This window comes from Oncorhynchus tshawytscha, linkage group LG20 (assembly GCF_018296145.1).
Source record: "Oncorhynchus tshawytscha isolate Ot180627B linkage group LG20, Otsh_v2.0, whole genome shotgun sequence".
NCBI lineage: Eukaryota > Metazoa > Chordata > Actinopteri > Salmoniformes > Salmonidae > Oncorhynchus > Oncorhynchus tshawytscha.
In genome coordinates, this window is record NC_056448.1 from 38,336,664 (window position 1) to 38,345,180 (window position 8,517).

General features: G+C 42.6%; 1 pseudogene; it reads left to right on the forward strand.

The window, feature by feature from the left end:
- Positions 1-721: 721 nt before the first annotated feature.
- LOC121840213 lies at positions 722-5,245 on the forward strand (annotated as a pseudogene).
- The last annotated feature ends 3,272 nt before the right edge of the window (positions 5,246-8,517 follow it).

Genomic DNA, 8,517 nt, shown 5'->3' on the forward strand with positions numbered 1-8,517 from the left:
CACGGTGTTTCCTCTGGACACATTGGTGCGGCTGGCTTCTGGGTTGATGGCGCTGTGTTAAGAAGCAGTGCGGTTTGGTTGGGTTGTGTATCGGAGACGCATGACTTTCAACCTTCGTTCTCCTGATTCGCACGTGGAGTTGTAGTGATGAGACAAGATAGTAGCTACTAAAAACAATTGATACCACGAAAAAAGGGTAAAAAAAATGCATTCCAGGTGACTACCTCATGAAGCTGGTTGAGAGAATGTCATGTGTGTAAAGCTGTCATCAAGGCAAAGGGTGGAGAATCTACTTTGAAGAATCTAAAATAGATTTAGATTTGTTTTACACTTTTTGGTTACTACATGATTCCATATGTGTTATTTCATAGTTCTGATGTCTTTACTATTATTCTACAATGTAGAAAAATCCCTGAAATGAATAGGTGTGTCCAAAGTTTCGTCTGGTGCTGTATATCAATATGGACTGTTCAGTATTTTCTTTTAGTGAAGAGTTATCACATATTTTGAATATTTACTTTTCCCCTACTCAAGGAAACCAATAATGTACATTTTTTTTTGTAAAATGTATGATTTCCCCATAAATGTACATTTGCAAATGTCTGATGTATCAAGCAAGTGTTTTGAATGATCACTTATGTTGTCACACACACTCAATAGTGAGACCAAAGGATACAGGATGAAATTCATGGTATGAAACACAAGTAAACTCAACAATTACTGTGGTTTTTAAAGGTGGTGTCAAGCCTTCAAACAAACTACTACATGATACATTCCAACAGATAACCTGGATAATTACTAATGTTGACTCTTGTCTCTGTTGCAGTTCAGCAGAAGAACAAAACAATGACAGGTGAGTAAATATTTTTCCACTATCATTCCACGACATCAGACATTATTGTTCTCTATGCCAAAGGATTTATTTTTGTCCCTCCTTTTTTGGTTTTTCATAGACAACCCTATTTACTAGCTACATCATTAACTAGTCTTGTTATTCTGTTAGCTAACCTCAATCAAACATAACTTCAATATTGTTGTACCTTGAAGGAATGAATATTTTCCTTTGAACTGTAAAGAAGTTTAAAGATAAATGATTTTGAGGGAAAATATCAAATGATTTCAGTCTAACTGTAGCTGTGAGGATGTTTTAAAAATGGTTTTACTGCTTAGTTATAGTAATTGGACACCACAATCTGTAATACCGGTTAACTTTTGTGTGTGTGTGTCTGTCTGTCTGTCTTCCAGACTGTGGTTTTGAGAGGCAGTTTGTGGATGCTCATAATGACTATCGCAGGAAGCATGGTGCCCCGCCCCTAGCTCTGAGCAGAGACCTGTGTAACTCCGCCCAGAAATGGGCAGACCATCTTCTGTCAATCAAAAGCCTGAAGCACAGCTCCACCAATCACGGAGAAAACCTTTACTACGCATACAGCTCAACCCCAAAAAACCTGTTGGTGAGCATATGTCAGAAAAAAAAGAAAGAAAATCTAATAAATTCTTTATTGTGCAATACATTGAACATGTTACATCTGCTCCTGCCATGCCCTCTACTTCTCATCCTGTGTCTCCCTAACATGCCACCCCTCCCCTAGTACGCTCTCTCTCCCTCTCTCTCTCTCTCCCTCTCTCGCTCTCTCTGTGTATGTGATTGTGTGAGTGGAGACAGGTGTGCTGGAGGCAGAGCAGATCCCCACCAGCTGCAATCTGTTCCATAATCAAGGCCTCTACAAATACTCAGCCCTGCCATTTCCACACTGCCAGTTTGTAGCCTCTGCGTAGTCACTCTACGGTTCAAGCTGTTTGTTCCTGCATAGAGATTGTTATCCTGTTGTGCATGGTTTTCCCTAGCCTGACGCTGCTTTTCGCTCCGCTACAGTTCCGTCCACTCTGACCCTGGTCCCTGCCTCCAGTCCCTCGTCTTGTCAGTCCTGCTTCCCTGCCCTGGACCCCCGCTCTACTGCTTACTTGGATTCCGCTCCGGAACTACATACCCTGCCCCTACTCCACTTGCCCCAGCCTCAGTTCCTGGTTCCCTGCTACCCACCCGAGCTTCCCCTGGCCTGCACCCCATCTCCCCCAAGCTTTTCAATAAATACCTTAGTTACCTTATCCCTGTCTCCTCATCTGAGTCTGCACGTGGGTTCACCTGCTCCACCCTGTGTAACAGAATATGCAGCTCAACTAGTGGAAAGTACAATATTGAATAGAGCCTACAGTGGATATTGTGTACACAACTTATCCTCTCCACTTATTAACTAGCATATGCAGACTGATTTTGAGTGGATCATTTTCCTGAATGCTCATTTGATAACAAATTGGTTCCATTTTTTATCTTTTTCTGAATGCATTTTAAAGGGAAGGATGCAGTGGACAGTTGGTACAGTGAAATCAAAGATTACCACTTCAATAAGCCTGGCTTCAGCTCCAGTACAGGTGAGATACACGATCTGCAGAATCTAGGGTACGACAGGTGTGTACTACATTGTCGGAACTAGAAGCACAAGCATTTCGCTACACTCGCATTAACATCTGCTAACCATGTGTATGTGACAAATAACATTTGATTTGATTAGATTTTTACTGCCACCACAATTTTAAAAAGTAATTTCTGGAGTTTAACCTTGCTAATGAATCACCCGTTTATTTGGATTAATTTCATAGACCACATCTGACTCTATTTCCAATCACTAACAGTGTCCAAATAGGCCTCCTACAGTACCTGTTGCTCTCCATCCTCGACATACTGAGCGTATACATATACTGACTTCTATACTAACAGTAGCCCCTGCTGTTATTTCCAGGTCACTTCACCCAGGTGGTTTGGAAGGACTGCAGCGAGGTAGGTGTGGGCCTGGCCACAGATGGGCAAACGATCTTTGTAGTGGGCCAGTACCACCCAGCTGGCAACATGTGCAACGCGGGCTACTTTGAGAAGAATGTCCTACCACTTGGTAGCTCCACCTCTAGAGCCCCCAAATGTTTCCCCACAGGTAACACATCATTGATTGGTTGCAATGATTGGTGAACAAAAATTGAAAAAGACAATTAGATTTAAATCCCATACAACAGCCCAGTTACGATTGTCTCTCGGCAAATAAGCAACTACTAAAGATAAACTAGGTATCTCTGAATGAACCCATTGTATGACACAGCATCGGATACCTCAATCTCTCAACTGACAAATATATTTTCTTTCCTACAGCCGGAGAAGGAGGGGGCCTGAGTGTACCCCAGTCTAAATTTGCCAGATCCTCTTCACCTGCATATAAGGCTCCTCCTCAGGCGAACGGCACTGGTGAGATGTTTTAAATGAATTTTCAGTAAATGTCTCCCATTATGATAACATAATAATATTGGATAGGTAGTAGGCCCAATTTTGCCCTCTGAATTTTGGCCATAAATCTTACAACCATACAATCCTTTCAAGTCATCGCAAGTGTCTCGGTCGTTAGGAGTTGGAACAAGTATTTTAACTTAATGTGCAGTCCATCCATCTGTCTGTCTGCTTGCTCTAAGACCTGGGCCAGTTCCACCTAGACTTCCTACGGGCGTGTAACAACCAGCGGATGGCACATGGAGCCCCAGCCCTCACACTGGACCCAGCCCTGAGTCAGGGGGCGCAGGCATGGGCAGAAACTCTACTGGGAGAGCGGGTGCTGAAGAACTCATCCTCCCCCATGGTGAAAATATCTGGGCCAAGACGGGGTCAGCGGGCATCACTGCTACGGGTAGGGAGAACCAGGAGGACGGTTGGTCTGCAGGGACAGGGATTTCTCAATAGGCAGTACATACTGCGGGCATATTTTGAATGGTTCCGGATGGGGATTGCTAAACCTATGCCTAACCTTAACCCTTACCATAACCTTAACGTTGACGCTAACCTCACCAACCCCATCCCTCCAAGCCTAACCTTAATCCTAACCAATTTCGATCCCTATGCCTAACCATTGGATATGCCTAACCATTGGATATGCCTAACCATTGGATATGCCTAACCATTGGATATGCCTAACCATTGGATATGCCTAACCTTTGGATATGCCTAACCTTTGGATATGCCTAACCTTTGGATATGCCTAACCTTTGGATATGCCTAACCATTGGATATGCCTAACCTTTGGATATGCCTAACCTTTGGATATGCCTAACCTTTGGATATGCCTAACCATTGGATATGCCTAACCTTTGGATATGCCTAACCATTGGATATGCCTAACCTTTGGATATGCCTAACCATTGGATATGCCTAACCTTTGGATCTACTGGCTGAACATCCACTTCTTTCTCAATAAGTACATTCCCAGGGGATCCCTCAAGATGTGCACATTTATCATCTAATGTATGACTTCTTTATTTCTCCGATAAGGTCAAGAGGTGGTGGACGCCTGGTACAAACAAGAGGAGAACTATGACTTCTCCAAACCAGGACATCAGGACAAAACAGGTAAACCTTTCAGTATTAAAAGTAGAAGACAAGTATTTTTTTTTTAATTAAAAAATAAATGTAACCTTTATTTAACTAGGCAAGTCAGTTAAGAACAAATTCTAATTTACAATGATGGCTTACACCGACCAAACCCGGATGACGCTGGGCAAATTGTGCGCTGCCCTATGGGACTCCCAATCATGGCCGGAGGTGATACAGCCTGGAATCGAAACAGGGACTGTAGTGACGCCTCTTGCACTGAGATGCAGTGCCTTAGACCGCTGCGCCACTCGGGAGCCACTCGGGAGTATACAGTAATGTAATGTGCTACGCCAAAGAGGTCTAAAAAATAGCTCTAAAAATTACACCTTGCTTTAAACGGTCATCTCTGACCACAGCATGTCATGTTTAAAGTCTGCCTTGCGTTGATATTTTCCTCAATGTTAAACGTATTGATAATCCAAAAGAATTTGCTGATAATTGTGCTCCATTGTCAATCATCGCTCCCTTTCTTTGATTTCCTCTCCCTCTCTTTTTCTTTGTTCATCTGTTTCAGGGCAGTTCACACAACTGGTGTGGCGTAGCTCCAAGGAGGTGGGCGTCGGCATGGCAAACGGTGACACGGGAATGCTCGTCGTGGTGGCACACTTTAAACCGGCTGGCAACATCAGCAACCCCGGTTACCACGCTCAGAATGTGATGCCAAAAGGGTCGAAAGTTACCGATAAACCAGTGGAGGTCGTCACTTCGAGAATGCAGGCTTTGGCCGTGAACTCACTGTCAGGTGAGCAGCATTACATGTAATGTGAACTTTGTTATGATGCTTTATGACAGGTTTACGACATTGTTGTGATAAATGAGAAAAAAATCCAGAAAATCACATTGTAGGATTTTTAATGAATTTATTTGCAAATTATGGTGGAAAATAAGTTTTTGGTCACTAACAAAAGTTTCTCAATACTTTGTTATATACCCTTTGTTGGCAATGACAGAGGTCAAACGTTTTCTGTAAGTCTTCACAAGGTTTTCACACACTGTTGCTGGTATTTTGGCCCATTCCTCCATGCAAATCTCCTCTAGAGCAGTGATGTTTGGGGCTGTTGCTGGGCAACACAGACTTTCAACTCCCTCCAACGATTTTCTATGGGGTTGAGATCTGGAGACTGGCTAGGGCCACTCCAGGACCTTGAAATGCTTCTTACGAAGCCACTCCTTCGTTGCCCGGGCAGTGTGTTTGGGATCATTGTCATGCTGAAAGACCCAGCCAAATTCATCATCAATGTCCTTGCTGATGGAAGGAGGTTTTCACTCAAAATCTCACGATACATGGCGCCATTCATTCTTTCCTTTACACAGATCAGTCGTCCTGGTCTCTTTGCAGAAAAACAGCCCCAAAGCATGATGTTTCCACCCCCATGCTTCACAGTACGTATGGTGTTCTTTGGATGCAACTCAGCATTCTTTGTCCTCCAAACACGACAAGTTGAGTTTTTACCAAAAAGTTCTATTTTGGTTTCACCTGACCATATGTCATTCTCCCAATCTTCTTCTGGATCATCCAAATGCTCTCTAGCAAACTTCAGACGGGTCTGGACATGTACTGGCTTAAGCAGGGGGACACGTCTATCACTGCAGGATTTGAGTCCCTGGCGGCGTGAGTGTGTTACTGATGGTAGGCTTTGTTACTTTTGGTCCCAGCTCTCTGCAGGTCATTCACTAGGTCCCCCTGTGTGGTTCTGGGATTTTTGCTCCGTTCTTGTGATCATTTTGACCCCACGGGGTGAGATCTTGCGTGGAGCTTCCCAGATGGGGGAGATTATCAGTGGTCTTGTATATCTTCCATTTCCTAATAAGGTACTCCCACAGTTGATTTCTTCAAACCAAGCTGCTTACCTATTGCAGATTCAAGTCTTCCCAGCCTGGTGCAGGTCTACAATTTTGTTTCACGAATTGTCCTTTGACAGCTCTTTGGTCTTGGGCATAGTCAGGTTTGGGTGTGACTGTTTGAGGTTGTGGAGAGGTGTCTTTTATTTTATTTCACCTTTATTTAACCAGGTAGGAAAGTTGAGAACAAGTTCTCATTTACAATTGCGACCTGGCCAAGATAAAAACAAAGCAGTTCGACACATACAACGAAACAGAGTTACACATGGAGTAAAACAAACATACAGTCAATAATACAGTATAAACAAGTCTATATACGATGTGAGCAAATGAGGTGAGATAAGGGAGGTAAAGGCAAAAAAGGCCATGGTGGTAAAGTAAATACAATATAGCAAGTAAAACACTGGAATGGTAGATTTGCAGTAGAAGAATGTGCAAAGTAGAAATAAAAATAATGAGGTGCAAAGGGAGCAAAATAAATAAATAAATACAGTAGGGAAAGTAGTTGTTTGGGCTAAATTATAGGTGGGCTATGTACAGGTGCAGTAATCTCTGAGCTGCTCTGACAGTTGGTGCTTTAAAGCTAGTGAGGGAGATAAGTGTTTCCAGTTTCAGAGATTTTTTGTAGTTCGTTCCAGTCATTGGCAGCAGAGAACTGTAAGAGTCTGTGCAAATCCCAAAGTTGGAATAGTTACCACTTTATTACTGTATGTAATCAGCAATGTTAGTATGATTCATTTTGTATTAGAATATGTAATATGCATAAATATTCAGGGAACATTATAATTTGCAGTGTACAAACTTAACATGATGAACAGGAATGACATTTACGGGTGACCAAAAATAACTATCTGAAAGCCATGCCTCCAAAAAGCCACATCTCCAATCTGCCACCTCTACAATATATTATTTAAAAAAGGTTCCAAATTGAACCCCTCCCATCACAAAAAAGATTCCCGTTTGAACTTTTACACAGGGGTTCGTTGAAGACCCTTTCAGTGGGGTTCCTCAAGGAACATTTTTCAACTGGAAAGGTTCCGCCAGTGTGGCAACCCAAAAGGTTCTTCCAAGCACCTTTACTTCTAAGAGTGTAGATAACAATGATAGTTAGAAAATATTTATTTTTAAAAAAATCATACGTTGCCCACTAAGCTCTAAAAACAGATAGGGACTGTAATGATGCCAGACTATAGAGCATGTCAGTCGAGAAAATACTCGTACCATTCATTCAGACCCACAACACTGGGCTAATCCAATTTCTCTGGCAATTCTCCAACAATTGAATTGATCAGCTGGTCTAGAGGCACTCTAATTGAGGCATGGAGGGTTAAGAGGAGGGTAACAGGAAGAGGAGCATTAATCTTTTGACTATGAGAAGTGACGTGTGGACAGGCAGATGCTGAGGGGGAAGCAGTCTAATGCGCAACAGAACTATAGGGAAGGTTACTGTATAGGGTGGTGGCAGTGTGTGTGTGTGTGTGTGTGTGTGTGTGTGTGTGTGTGTGTGTGTGTGTGTGTGTGTGTGTGTGTGTGTGTGTGTGTGTGTGTGTGTGTGTGAATATGGGTGAGTGAATGCCGATGGTTGTCTAGAGGGTGGTGGGCTAAGTGGTGACTCACTCTAGCAATAATCAAGAGACTTTGGAGGGATCTCAGGCTGTCACACAAATCACAAAAATCAATGAGTCTAGGTCTATAATATGGTCCAAAATCAAGCACCATATATCAATTAAGATATACAGTACTAGTCAAAAGTTTGGACACACCTACTCATTCAAGGGTTTTTCTTTATTTTTACTATTTTCTAAATTGCAGAATAATAGTGAGGACATCAAAACTATGAAATAACACAAATGGAATCATGTAGTAACCAAAAAAGGGTTACACAAATCAAAATATATTTTAGATTTTAGATTCTTCAAAAAGCAGCCACCTTTTTCCTTTATGACAGCTTTGCACACTCTTGGCATTCTCTCAACCAGCTTCACCTGGAATGCTTTTCCAACTGTCTTGAAGGAGTTCCCCCATATGCTGAGCACTTGTTGGCTGTTTTTCCTTCACTCTGCAGTCCAACTCATCCCAAACTATCTCAATTGGGTTGAGGTCAGGTGATTGTAAAGGCCAGGTCATCTGATGCAGCACTACATCACTCTCCTTCTTGGTCAAATAGTCTCATCGCGCACCAGCGACTCCTGTGGTGGGCCGGGGGG